The sequence below is a fragment of the Bufo bufo genome, chromosome 5 (genome assembly GCF_905171765.1).
Source record: "Bufo bufo chromosome 5, aBufBuf1.1, whole genome shotgun sequence".
NCBI classification, from domain to species: Eukaryota; Metazoa; Chordata; class Amphibia; order Anura; family Bufonidae; genus Bufo; species Bufo bufo.
The window spans coordinates 281863943-281879305 of NC_053393.1; positions in this window are offsets into that span (position 1 = coordinate 281863943).

The window sequence follows — 15363 nt, forward strand, 5'->3', positions numbered from 1 at the left end:
GCGCATCCTGGTCTAGCGCAGCGCATGCGCACTGTAATAACTTGGGCTCTTTTCGGTCTAAGTATTCACGCAGACTTCTAGTGTGCAGCGCTTCCTTGATGACGTACAAAGTAGGCGACTGGTATTGAGGTTTAACCGGCCCTGTGGGCGTGCGCCCTCTAAGGTAATAGGCTGGTCATGATATATGCCGTGAATATGATTGGACGTTAGTCCTGTCAATCTTTAAACCATGTATTTAATCTTCCAGTTGGGTGGTGACACTCATTGCTGCCCATTTCCCCTGAAGAAGCCAGAATCCTGGTGAAACATGTCGGGGGGCAGTTTTCGTTTTTAAACGCAGCCTTCTACTCCACAGTGAATAAGTTGAAGATAGTCCGGCTGGACTATACTCTAATAGTTGGATCATTCATGAGCCTTGGATAGACACGGCATCAAAACTGTGTCTATCAAAGTTTGTAGGGCTAATTGCCATTGGGCTTTATGCTGGTCTGATGAACACAAGGTTGCCAATTCTGCTGCTTTGACAGTGGGTTGACGCACCCTGGCTCCCACTGCTTTACACTGCTACACTGACAATACCATTCAGTCAGCAACAGCTCTACAAATAGTGATACGGTAGCACCCTGTATCTAAAGTGAGAGGGTGGGAACTAGTGCACATCTCCGCGCCTCCCTCACTGTTTAACATTTGAATCCACCAGTTGAGTGGCGACTGTATTTTTAACATATTATTTTTGTTTTTAACAAACCAAAAAAACCTAAATACAAATAAAAATTTGCACTCACTTTTAGATTTTAATAGATTTAATAATAAAAGTGAAGTATTAATTTCACCTGGGTCAAGATAGGTTTCACTGCCTGTTCAGGCATCTGTCAATATATTTGTTAAAATACCTTACCCAGGTTAGGTCCAAATTATGAGTATGCTGCACACACCGCCTGGATGAAGCAATGCCCCCCAATAAGCTGCACACACCGCCTGGATGGAGAAATGCCCCCCAATATGCTGCACACACTGCCTGGATGGAAAAATGCACCCCAAAATACTGCACACACCGCCTGGATGGAGAAATGCCCCCCAGTATGCTGCACACACCGCCTTGATGAAGCAATGCCCCCAAATATGCTGCACACACCGCCTGGATGGAGAAATGCCCCCCAATATGCTGCACACACTGCCTGGATGGAGAAATGCCCCCCAAAATGCTGCACACACCATCTGGATGGAGAAATGCCCCCCAATATGCTGCACACACTGCCTGGATGGAACAATGCACCCCAAAATACTGCACACACTGCCTGGATGGAGAAATGCCCCCCAATATGCTGCACACACTGCCTGGATGGAGAAATGCCCCCCAAAATGCTGCACACACCATCTGGATGGAGAAATGCCCCCCAATATGCTGCACACACCACCTGAATAAAGCAATGCCCCCCAAAATCCTGCACACACCGCCTGGATGGAGAAATGCCCCCCAATATGCTGCACATACCGCCTGAATGGAGAAATGCCCCCCAGTATGCTGCACACACCGCCTGGATGAAGCAATGCCCCCAATATGCGGAACACACTGCCTGGATGGAGAAATGCCCCCAATATGCTGCACACAGCCTGGATGGAGAAATGCCCCCCAAAATGCTGCACATACTGCCTGGATGGAGAAATGCCCCCCAGTATGCTGCACACACCGCCTGGATGAAGCAATGCCCCACAATATGCTGCACACACCACCTGGATGAAGCAATGCCCCCCAATATGCTGCACACACCGCCTGGATGGAGAAATGCACCCAATATGCTGCACACCGTCTGGATGGAGAAATGCCCCCCAATATGCTGCACACACCGCCTGGATGGAGAAATGCCCCCCAGTATGCTGCACACACCGCCTGGATGGAGAAATGCCCCCCCAATATGCTGCACACACCACCTGGATAAAGCAATGCCCCCCAAAATCCTGCACACACCGCCTGGATGGAGAAATGCCCCCCAGTATGCTGCACACACCGCCTGGATTAAACAATGCCCCCCAATATGCTGCACACACCACCTGGATGAAGCAGTGCCCCCCAAAATCCTGCACACACCGCCTGGATGAAGCAATGCCCCCCAATATGCTGCACACACCGCCTGGATGGAGAAATGCCGCCCAATATGCTGCACACACTGCCTGGATGGAGAAATGCCCCCCCCCCCCCCCCCAAAATGCTGCACACACCGTCTGGATGGAGAAATGCCCCCCAATATGCTGCACACACTGCCTGGATAAAGAAATGCCCCCCAATATGCTGCACACACCGCCTGGATGGAGAAATGCCCCCCAATATGCTGCACACACTCCCTGGATGAAGCAATGCCCCCCAATATGCTGCACATACCGCCTGGATGGAGAAATGCCCCCCAGTATGCTGCACACACCCACCTGGATGGAGCAATGCCCCCCCAATATACTGCACACACTGCCTGGATGGAAAAATGCCCCCCAGTATGCTGCACACACCGCCTGGATTAAACAATGCCCCCCAATATGCTGCACACACCACCTGGATGAAGCAGTGCCCCCCAAAATCCTGCACACACCGCCTGGATGAAGCAATGCCCCCCAATATGCTGCACACACACCGCCTGGATGGAGAAATGCCGCCCAATATGCTGCACACACTGCCTGGATGGAGAAATGCCCCCCCCCCCCCCAAATGCTGCACACACCATCTGGATGGAGAAATGCCCCCCAATATGCTGCACACACTGCCTGGATAAAGAAATGCCCCCCAATATGCTGCACACACCGCCTGGATGGAGAAATGCCCCCCAATATGCTGCACACACTCCCTGGATGAAGCAATGCCCCCCAATATGCTGCACATACCGCCTGGATGGAGAAATGCCCCCCAGTATGCTGCACACACCACCTGGATGAAGCAATGCCCCCCAATATACTGCACACACTGCCTGGATGGAAAAATGCCCCCCAGTATGCTGCACACACCGCCTGGATTAAACAATGCCCCCCAATATGCTGCACACACCACCTGGATGAAGCAGTGCCCCCCAAAATCCTGCACACACCGCCTGGATGAAGCAGTGCCCCCCAAAATCCTGCACACACCGCCTGGATGGAGAAATGCCGCCCAATAGGCTGCACACACTGCCTGGATGGAGAAATGCCCCCCCCCCAAAATGCTGCACACACCATCTGGATGGAGAAATGCCCCCCAATATGCTGCACACACCGCCTGGATGGGGAAATGCCCCCCAGTATGCTGCACATACCGCCTGGATTAAACAATGCCCCCCAATATGCTGCACACACCACCTGGATGAAGCAATACCCCCCAAAATCCTGCACATACCGCCTGGATGGAGAAATGACCCTCAGTATGCTGCACACACCGCCTGGATTAAACAATGGCCCCCAATATGCTGCACACACCGCCTGGATGGAGAAATGCCCCCCAAAAATGCTGAACACACCGCCTGGATTGAGATATGCCACCCAATATGCTGCGCACACCGCCTGGATGGAGAAATGCCCCCCAATATGCTGCACACACCGCCTGGATGGAGAAATGCCCCCCCAAAATCATGCACACACCGCCTGAATGGAGAAATGCCCCCAATATGCTGCACACACCGCCTGGATTAAACAATGCCCCCCAATATGCTACACACACTCCATGGATGAAGCAATGCCCCACAATATGCTGCACACACCGCCTGGATTAAACAATGCCCCCCAATATGCTGCACATACCGCCTCGATGGAGAAATGCCCCCCAATATGCTGCACACACCGCCTGGATGGAGAAATGCCCCCCAGTATGCTGCACACACTCCCTGGATGAAGCAATGCCCCCCAATATGCTGCACACACCGCCTGGATTAAGCAATGCCCCCCAATATGCTGCACACACCACCTGGATGAAGCAATGCCCCCCCAAAATGCTGCACACACCATCTGGATGGAGAAATGCCCCCCAATATGCTGCACACACCGCCTGGATGGGGAAATGCCCCCCAGTATGCTGCACATACCGCCTGGATTAAACAATGCCCCCCAATATGCTGCACACACCACCTGGATGAAGCAATACCCCCCAAAATCCTGCACATACCGCCTGGATGGAGAAATGACCCTCAGTATGCTGCACACACCGCCTGGATTAAACAATGGCCCACAATATGCTGCACACACCGCCTGGATGGAGAAATGCCCCCAAAAATGCTGAACACACCGCCTGGATTGAGATATGCCACCCAATATGCTGCGCACACCGCCTGGATGGAGAAATGCCCCCCAATATGCTGCACACACCGCCTGGATGGAGAAATGCCCCCCAAAATCATGCACACACCGCCTGAATGGAGAAATGCCCCCAATATGCTGCACACACCGCCTGGATTAAACAATGCCCCCCAATATGCTACACACACTCCATGGATGAAGCAATGCCCCACAATATGCTGCACACACCGCCTGGATTAAACAATGCCCCCCAATATGCTGCACATACCGCCTCGATGGAGAAATGCCCCCCATATGCTGCACACACCGCCTGGATGGAGAAATGCCCCCCAGTATGCTGCACACACTCCCTGGATGAAGCAATGCCCCCCAATATGCTGCACACACCGCCTGGATTAAGCAATGCCCCCCAATATGCTGCACACACCACCTGGATGAAGCAATGCCCCCAAAAATCCTGCACACACCGCCTGGATGGAGAAATGCCCCCCAATATGCTGCACACACTGCCTGGATGGAGAAATGCCCCCCAAAATCGGGCACACACCATCTGGATGGAGAAATGCCCCCCAATATGCTGCACACACCGCCTGGATGGAGAAATGCCCCCCAATATGAGGCACACACTGGCTGGATGGAGAAATGCCCCCCCAAAATGCTGCACACACCGCCTGGATGGAGAAATACCCCCCAATATGCTGCACATACCACCTGGATGGAGAAATGCCCCCCAAACTGCTGCACACACACCCTGGAATGAGAAGTGCCCCCCAATAGGCTACACACACCTGGTGGAGTACACAATGCCCCCCAAATATGCTGCATACCCCTTTGAAGCATTGTCCCCCAAAATGCTGCACCCCCACCTGTATTAATCATTGCCCCCTGTCCCCCAAAATGCTGCACACCCCACCTGTATTAATCATTGCCCCCCAATATGCTGCACCCCCCCCCCCCCCCCCTGCTAGAAGCCAGCCAGCAATTAATATAATCTAATGCGCGCTGTGTAGTGTTGAAAATCTGCGCGTGCGCAGTGTCAGGGTAAAGAGATTTTTTACATGTGGAAAGACTGTGAAATCTCCTTAACCCTGACGGCGCACGCGCGGTATTCTCGTGCGCACCCAGGAATCGGCGCACACTGTATCTTGAGTTCACTAAGTTCCTGGTCGCCCGTTGTACTGCGCAAGCGCAGAGGCGCACACCCCCCGAAAGTCACGTGGGGTAAGTTTTTATTTCAAGGTAAGGTTTTTTTCTCAGAACACCGGTTTTGAGATCCTCTGTCAGATCTCAAAAACGGAATTAACAACACAAGAGTGAAACAGGCCTAACTTGTGGTCACTCACATTGCTGAAGCTCTGGAGGAAGTTGCTATAGTTACAAAGTACAGAAATAAAGATAATTGAAGATAAAGACTAAAGATGCATGTATTGGAAAGAAATCAGTGCTCTATTAACCCCTTCCTCACATTTTTCACCTTCCTGACAGAGCCTTATTTTGCAAATCTAACATGTGTCACTTAATATGGTGTTAACTTTAGAATGCTTTCACTTATCCAGCCAATTCTGAGATTATCTTCTTGTGACATATTTACTTAATGTTAATGGTAAATCTGGATCGATATGTTTTACCTTTATTTACAATTTTCTAAATTCGAATTTCTCTTCTTTTAAGACAGATAGTGATGCCTCATAAAATAGTTATTACTTAAACGCTATGTACACCTTTCAAGGAATTTTTTTTAATTATTGCATTCTACTCATTTTGAGATAAAAATACACTGCTCAAAAAAATAAAGGGAACACTTAAACAACAGAATGTAACTCCAAGTCAATCACACTTCTGTGAAATCAAACTGTCCACTTAGGAAGCAACACTGAGTGACAATCAATTTCACATGCTGTTGTGCAAATGGGATAGACAACAGGTGGAAATTATAGGCAATTAGCAAGACACCCCCAATAAAGGAGTGGTTCTGCAGGTGGTGACCAGAGACCACTTCTCAGTTCCTATGCTTCCTGGCTGATGTTTTGGTCACTTTTGAATGCTGGCGGTGCTTTCACTCTAGTGGTAGCATGAGACGGAGTCTACAACCCACACAAGTGGCTCAGGTAGTGCAGCTTATCCAGGATGGCACATCAATGCGAGCTGTGGCAAGAAGGTTTGCTGTGTCTGTCAGCGTAGTGTCCAGAGCATGGAGGCGCTACCAGAAGACAGGCCAGTACATCAGGAGATTTGGAGGAGGCCGAGGGAGGGCAACAACCCAGCAGCAGGACCGCTACCTCTGCCTTTGTGCAAGGAGGAACAGGAGGAGCACTGCCAGAGCCCTGCAAAATGACCTCCAGCAGGCCACAAATGTGCATGTGTCTGCTCAAACGGTCAGAAACAGACTCCATGAGGGTGATATGAGGGCCCGACGTCCACAGGTGAGGGTTGTGCTTACAGCCCAACACCGTGCAGGACGTTTGGCAATTGCCAGAGAACACCAAGATTGGCAAATTCGCCACTGGCGCCCTGTGCTCTTCACAGATGAAAGCAGGTTAACACTGAGCACAGTTAACACTGTGACAGACGTGACAGAGTCTGGAGACGCCGTGGAGAACGTTCTGCTGCCTGCAACATCCTCCAGCATGACCGGTTTGGCATTGGGTCAGTAATGGTGTGGGGTGGCATTTCTTTGGAGGGCCGCACAGCCCTCCATGTGCTCGCCAGAGGTAGCCTGACTGCCATTAGGTACAGAGATGAAATCCTCAGACCCCTTGTGAGACCATATGCTGGTGCGGTTGGCCCTGGGTTCCTCCTAATGCAAGACAATGCTAGACCTCATGTGGCTGGAGTGTGTCAGCAGTTCCTGCAAGACGAAGGCATTGATGCTATGGACTGGCCCGCCCGTTCCCCAGACCTGAATCCAATTGAGCACATCTGGGACATCATGTCTCGCTCTATCCACCAACGTCACGTTGCACCACAGACTGTCCAGGAGTTGGCAGATGCTTTAGTCCAGGTCTGGGAGGAGATCCCTCAGGAGACCGTCCGCCACCTCATCAGGAGCATGCACAGGCGTTGTAGGGAGGTCATACAGGCACGTGGAGGCCACACACACTACTGAGCCTCATTTTGACTTGTTTTAAGGATATTACATCAAAGTTGGATCAGCCTGTAGTGTGCTTTTCCACTTTAATTTTGAGTGTGACTCCAAATCCAGACCTCCATGGGTTGAAAAATTTGAGTTCCATTTTTTTCTTTTTGTGTGATTTTGTTGTCAGCACATTGAACTATGTAAAGAACAAAGTATTTCAGAAGAATATTTAATTAACTCAGATCTAGGATGTGTTATTTTTGTGTTCCCTTGTATGTTTTTCAGTTGGTCTTTATTACAAATATGGAACCTGTTTTTCCGTACAGGTCTGAGATGCTCTAATAGAGGGATCAGAATTTTCTCTCTGCTGAGTCAGCTAGCTCCTTATCTCTGCTTTCTGACATTATAAACACTCATTATAGCTCAGTTTGTATGTTACTGATATGAATGTGTATAAGAAGTTACAGCCAGCTCACCTCTGTGTCCTGCATGGTGGTGCACGGGGCGGACTCAAGCTAGTCCTGGTTGAAGGTAGAAGAAATGAAAAAATGCTCCAGCACCGCAATGGATGAAGTGAAATCCCGGTCTTTATTGACACCAATATTCAGGCATGTACAGCAGTCATATAACTGGCACCCTCCGGTTCCCAAGATCCAAGATCTACGCGTTTCGAACAGTCGTGTTCTTATTCATGATCCCAAATGTCTGACATGTTCCCGGCTAAAAATACCATCCAGCTCCAGCATCTCCGCCCCCCTGAGGGAGTGTAGAGAGGTAGGGCGGGTAGCAAAATCAGTCAGGTGCATGCAAGACACCTGTGTGTGCCTATTCACATGTTACATAATTACATCCCCAAAAGTGTTACAAACGAACATTGAAAAAATATATACTTAACAAAAGTTAATATATATGTACAAATAACATAAAATCCCATATAGTTTCAATTCCCACACAGAGATCCGATTAATATTCATAAACATTGCATTATAGATATAATAGGAATGTAGCAAATTCGAACAAATGGACAACATAGCAGATTATATATCTCCTTTGTTGCTTGCATCATGTTTTCTTTTGGTTCTGTGTGTCCAGGAGTTGGTTTTCATCATCCGCACGATATGTTAGCCTGAAATAGGTGCGTTATCTCCATCAGAGGAATCGCATAGTGTGAATTAGTACCACAATGTGTTCTGAAACGACCCATTGGGCAAAATACATTCCAGAATTAATTATATGATACAACCACACTATGCCAATATATTCCAATAAGAGCTTTTAAACACATATACTACAGGCAATAGTTAACAATTAATCCGCATAATTTACAATTAGCATGCAACATGTGGAGGTATGGAAATACGGCCATAGTTGAAACATTTGAAATCACAGTCACCTTTCTGTTCAACTTTAGATAATATTAGATCCTCCTGATAGCGATGTCATTATATCAGGAGATTGTATTTAACCGTAATAGGGATCCATGTGTGGAGTATGAAATTTGACACATTCCCTTTCTCCATAAATCATGATTATAAAGTAAACCAGATCCTTTATTTTGTGCAATGTACAATATAAGTTTGAATACCATAAAATGCACCTGCGTGTGTATTATATTTTGCAATGTTCACATACATCAGGAATTGCAGCCCAAATTCAGCAAGTTCCATGCATTCGACTCACATAGCGCAATATCTGGGGGCGGACAGAGAGTGTGTCCTACGCAATCTACAACCGATAGATGCGAACACCACAAATCGCAGGTGCGTTTTATGTTCAGATCTTAGTATCTCTTAATAGGAGTATACTTTGGGGGAATAAATGGAAAAATGTGGTTTAAATGTTTATTCACACAGCTAGAAAAACAGTTAACCCTTTGTTTTGTTCAAAATGAGTAAAATGCTATCAAAAAACAATTGCCCCTAAAGGTGTACATGGCCTTTAACCCTTTCCCGCCATGTAACTTACTATTACGTCACATGTAGGGTCTTTAAAGACAGTCTTTCCAATGGAGACCTTGCCTGTAACAGAGCTCCATAGGAAAATAGTAAAATCATCACAGACTCCAATGCTAGTTCATTGGAGTCTATGGCAATAGCAATATAATGATTGCTTGTTATAGTTCCCCATGGAAAGTATAAATTAAAAAGTATATAAAAAAGTTTTTACAAATAAAAATATATAAAAATTCTAATCAAATGAGAATAAAAAAATTTTTTAAATAAAGAAATACAGATCATGGGTATTACTGCATGTGAAAATGCCCGAAATATCAAAATACAAAAGTATTAATCCCATACAAAAAAAGGGTTAAAATTTGCCATTTTTTGGTCGCTTCTCCTACCACAAAAAATGTAATAAAAAGTGATCATAAAGTTGTACACACCCAAGAATTGTATCAATGAAAAGTACAGATCGTCCTGCAAAAAAATTAGCCCTCATACAGTTCCTCTCACATAACTACAAAAGGGGTTCAGAAAATGATAGCAAAAAAAATGCTTTTTCAAGGTTTTTTTTCAGCATCAAAATGCAAGGAAAAGTATAAATATGTGATATCGCCAGATTTGTACTGACTTGGAGAATTGACGATCACAAGTCAGTTTTTCAGCATACTGAACACCATAAAAAAAAATACAAAAAATGTAAAACTGTGGCAAAATTGTGTTTTGCTTTTTTTCTAATTCAACCACCGTAGGAATTTTTTTTCCTACTTCCCACTACATTCTATGCAATATTAAATAGTGGCGTTGGAAAGTAAAACTTGTCCTGCAAAAATTAAGCCCTCATATGGCTATCTGAACGAAAAAATAAAATAATTATGGCTCTGGGAAGACAGGGAGTGAAGAACGAAAACGCAAAGTCAAAAAACCCTCTGGGATAGAAGGGGTTAACATTCACCAAATGTCTACTTTATTTTGGAATCATTTTGCTAATTTCATTTTATTAGGATGCTAGAAGGCTTAGAATCTTGGCAGCAATTTTTCACATTTTCAGGAAGATTTCCAAAACTGACTTATATAACCTGTTGGGGACACATGACGTACCGGTACGTCATGATGTCCCAGTACTTAAGGACACCGTGGCGAGCGGTGATCGGAACTGGGTGCCTGCTGAAAATCAATCAGCAGGCACCCTGGGACAATGCGGGGGGGGGGGGGGGGGGGGAAGGGGGAATCATGTGACCCCCCGTATCGGCAATCATGGCAAACCGCAGGTCAATTCAGACCCGCGGTTTGCTGCGTTTCGGGGTTATTCGGGTCTCTGGTGACCCGATAACCCGGAACAGGATAGTGATCGGTGGTGTCATAGTACACCACCAATCACCGTCCTGCGATCCTGAGAGGTGATGGTGACATCACCTCTCAGGATCGCTTCTGATTGGCTGCAGGGCGGGCGGGAGGTTTAAGTTATTGCAGCTCTCCTCTCCTCCTCCTTTCTGTGTCCGGGAGCGAGGAGAGAGGAGCCTGCATTGGATCTCCTAACCCAGTACCCCATCTGTACCCAGCACCCCCCTTCTGAACCTCCACAGTGCCATCTGGCACTAAAAGGTACTTAGGGAAAGGTTAGGTTAGGCAAGGATATTCAGGGAAAGTTTAGAGGAAAATAAAAAAAGTTTAGCATCACCCTGATCGGGTGTCTGGGGTCCACAGCACAGCTGTGTGACTCTATACCCCCCAGGGGTGCTGCAGCTTGCCCCCCTGCCCCCCCCCCCCACATTTTTTGGGGCGCAAGCAATTTTTTTGTTTTGCGTACGCTGATTTTGGCCGGCACTCTTAGCGTCTGGCCACTGTTAGCGCATTGCACACCCCACCGCTGATCAGCTTCGGACAGCTGATCAGCGAGTTTTTTTCCCCACATTTTTTGGGCTTTTTTATTTATTTATTTTCTGTTAGGTTTAGGGATAAGTACGCGAACACCCGTGCCCCCCCCCCCCCCACACACACACTAAATAAAGATTTTCACACACGCACACACACACTCCCCTATGGCCCGCCGGATGTTCTCGGCCAAGGAGGCATACGCCCAGCTTGCCTCCGACTCCGAGAGCCCCAGTGAAGACGAGGATGACCCCACTTTCCTTTTGTCATCCGCGTCCTCCTCATCATCTAGCGATGCTAATGAGCCCCCAAAGCGGCGGAGACGCTGCCAGGCGGAGCAAGGGGACTGCCATGCCAGGGACCCTGTGGCCCACACTAGTACGAGCAGCTCTGGGGCTTGTACTAGTTTTCCGGCCCACCAGATAAGTCCACCTGAGCCCCCTACCTACTGAACTTGCATGTTGTACCCCAGAGGATTTTGAGCCTGTGATTCCTGATTTTGTTGGCCAACCAGGAATCCAGATTCCCACAGTGGGCTTCACTGAATATTAATTTTTCTGTCTTTCTTAGTCTTTTTTTCAGTGGCCACTTTGTGAATCTGATGGTGAAGCAAACAAACTTGTATGCCCAACAGTTCATTGCTCAACACCCGGGCTCCTTTTTGGCTAGGGCCGGTGGCTGGACTCCGGTCAGTGCAGCTGAGATGAGGACGTTTTGGGGTCTCGTGCTGCACATGAGCCTAGTCAAAAAAAAACAGTGTCAGGCATTACTGGAGTGGGGACGTCCTCTACCAGACTCCACTTTACAGTATGGCCATGACACATTCCCGTTTTGAGGCCATTCGGAAATGCCTGCATTATGCAGAATGTCCCCCCCCCACCCAAGGTGATCCTGCCTATGACCGCCTGTACAAAATCAGGCCGGTCATCGATCACTTTGGGGCCAAATTGTCACGGCTGAGGATGGGGAAAACCCTCAGCCGTGCAGTGCCAGAAGATGGAAAGGTCGCTACTTGGCCAGAACCACAGAATTAGGGAGTAGGTCACCTCTTAGAGCTTCCCTAATCTGACCCTGACTCCCAGCTGCATGAGCCGCCCTTGAAGGTAGGAGGGCTCATGCTCAGGAACCTCTGATCCCTACTGACCCTGCGCCGATCCCTGAGCTAGGAGCTGGGTAGACAGCCCGTTCCTCCTGGACGCGGAGAAACAGGAGTCTAAAGTGGTCAAGCTACAAGGGGAACAGAAACAACTTATGGCAATGGCAGGTTACTGCAACAAACACAACACTAACTTGCCACAGACAACAAAGCCTGGAACCCTTGTGCAAGTGCTGCTGTCCAGAACACAAACGCACACAGCACACACCACACATCACACAGGAACCCAGTGGCCCTCACTGACAGATGATAATAACCAGGAGGATGACTTCAGCTAACCATGGCTGAAGTACCCCTCAGAGTCTGGCATCCAGCAGGAGCTAAATAGCCCCAAGTGGCCACACACACCCAGTGTTCACAAACTAAAAAGGGAGTTAACCCTTCCTAAACCAGGCAAGGGAAAAAGCCACTTAAAGGGGAAGTGTCCAAATAAACATCACACTGCAGCTGTTACCGCAGGCAACGACATGCGTGGCAACCATGTCCTGGGAGTCAGCCAGAAGGCCGAGACACTGCCACCACATGTACACAATACCAAACGTTGCCACGGGCAGCCACAGTGGAGGGAAGTGTCACAGTGCACACCTACATAAACCTCGTGCACACCAGACATACAAAGTGCATACATACACACACCCAACCAGGTGTAACCGCATGCACTTGACAGCAAGCTGCCTAGCAACAGCTCAGGCTGCTATACTGCCAAGTACCAAATCATGTTGCCAGTGGCAACCACACGTGAGGCAACATACCAGCAGCCCTCACCATGTGGTTGACAATAAAACCAAACCGCAGGCAACTGCCTGCGGATCCTGAGTCACGACCATGGCCATGGTCGTGACACAAATTTGTACAAGCCTATGTACCTGGAAGGGAGGTCGCGGTTGATGAGTCTCTCATTGCTTTCAATGGAAGACTCATTTTCCGCCAGTATGTTCCCTCTAAACGGACGAGGTATGGCGTGAAGCTGTACAAACTTTGTAGAGTACCTCAGGGTACACTTGGCAAGTTTCGTGTGTACGAGGGGCGAGATTCCCGTATTGAACCCCCCAGAATGTCCCCCCACTCTGGGTGTTAGCGGGAAACTTGTATGGGACCTTATGCACCCACTGCTAGATAAGGATTACCACCTTTACATGGATAACTTTTATACTAGTATCCCCTTGTTCCAGTCCCTCACCGCCAGATCCACGTCCGCTTGTGGGACAGTACGGAAAAATCAACGCGGCCTCCCTACCCACCCCCTCCAGGTACCTATCCCCAGAGGTGAGACCCGTGCCCTTACCAGTGGAAACCTGTTGCTGGTCATACATAAGGACAAGAGGGATGTCCTTGTACTGTCCACAATTCATGGTAACGGCATCACCCCTGTCCCTGTGCGAGATATCGCGGAAACGGTCCTGAAGCCCGATTGTATTATCGACTACAATCGGTATATGGGAGTAGTTAATCTCTCTGATCAAGTCCTCAAGCCATATAATGCCATGCACAAAACCCGGGCATGGTACAAAAAAGTTGCGGTCTACTTGGTACAGGTTGCCTTGTACAACTCTTTTGTGCTGTCCCGGAGCGCTGGCAACACAGGGAAATTCCTCCAGACATATTAGGTATTGCTGCGTCCGTAAGAATCTGCTCTATAAAAATACCCCATGACCTAACCCCTCAGATGAACACGGTCCAAAAAAAAAAAAAAAACGGTGCAAAAAAAGGTATTTTTTTTGTCACCTTACATCACAAAATGTGTAATAGCAAGCTATCAAAAAGTCGTATGCTCCCCAAAATAGTGTCAATAAAACCGTCCTCTCATCCCGCAAAAAATGAGCCCCTACCTAAGATAATCGGCTAAAAAATAAAAAAAAAACTGACTCTTAGACTATGGGGATACTAAAATGAACACGGTCAAAAAAATAAAATAGAAACTGTGCCAAAAAATAAAATAGAAACTGTACCAAAAATTTCAATTTCAATCAGTTTTTTCCAGTAACAAAGCAAGGGTTAACAGCCAAACAAAACTTAATATTTATTACCCTGATTCTGCAGTTTACAGAAACACCCCATATGTGGTCGTAAACTGCTGTATGACCAAACGGCAGGGCACAGAAGGAAAGGAATGCCATATGGTTCATGGAAGGCAGATTTTGATGGCCTTTTCTTTTGGCACCATGTCCCATTTGAAGAACCCCTGATGCACCCCTAGAGTAGAAACTCCATAAAAGTGACCCTATCTAAGAAACTACACCCCTCAAGGTATTCAAAACTGATTTTACAAACTTTATTAACCCTTTAGGTGTTCCTCAACAGTATGGCAAATGGAGATGAAATTTCTGAATTTCTATTTTTGGTAACTTTGAGGAAAATTGATTATTATTTACTGGCAGCCCTGATTTTCATTTGATTCACCTTTTGGCCTGTACATCAGTGTACATGCAAAATAAGTTACCACCCCCTAGCCATATGATGGTCAGCTAGCAAGGAAGAAAGCCCCAGGGGTCCAGGCTTCAAGGAGGCCCCAGGTGGAGAATGTCACACCTCAATCAGCCAGTTTGAGTACCTTGAGGGGTGTAGTTTCTTAGATAGGGTCACTTTTATGGAGTTTCTACTCTAGGGGTGCATCAGGGGTCTGTGAGTCGGCCTCATGCTCCTGTAATTTGCCCACTGGCTCCTGGTAATGCCCATATGGCACAGGTAGGTGAGTGTTAGGTCTCCGAGCTACTTGAGAAACCTTGGCGCGGTGCTCAGGCTCAGACATGTCCTACATCGTAGGATATGTTGGCTAATCTCTCAATTTTAAAACCAGTTTGAGGGTTTAGTAAGACCGCAGAGTGCACCTATCTTTGCTATTATTTTGTCATATTGCTATATTGATTATCACATCCACATAATTGCCATCTTGTGTAGGATGTCTATTGTGGTACTTGTGGTTCGCTGCGGGCATCCTCCACTGTATGCATTTTTGCTGGGGATCGTCATTAACAACGGGCCACAAGTGCAGGAATTGCTCCCCTATATATATGCACAACTGCATGTGGGTTTGAGCACTTCCTGCCTGTTTAATACCACGCCATTCT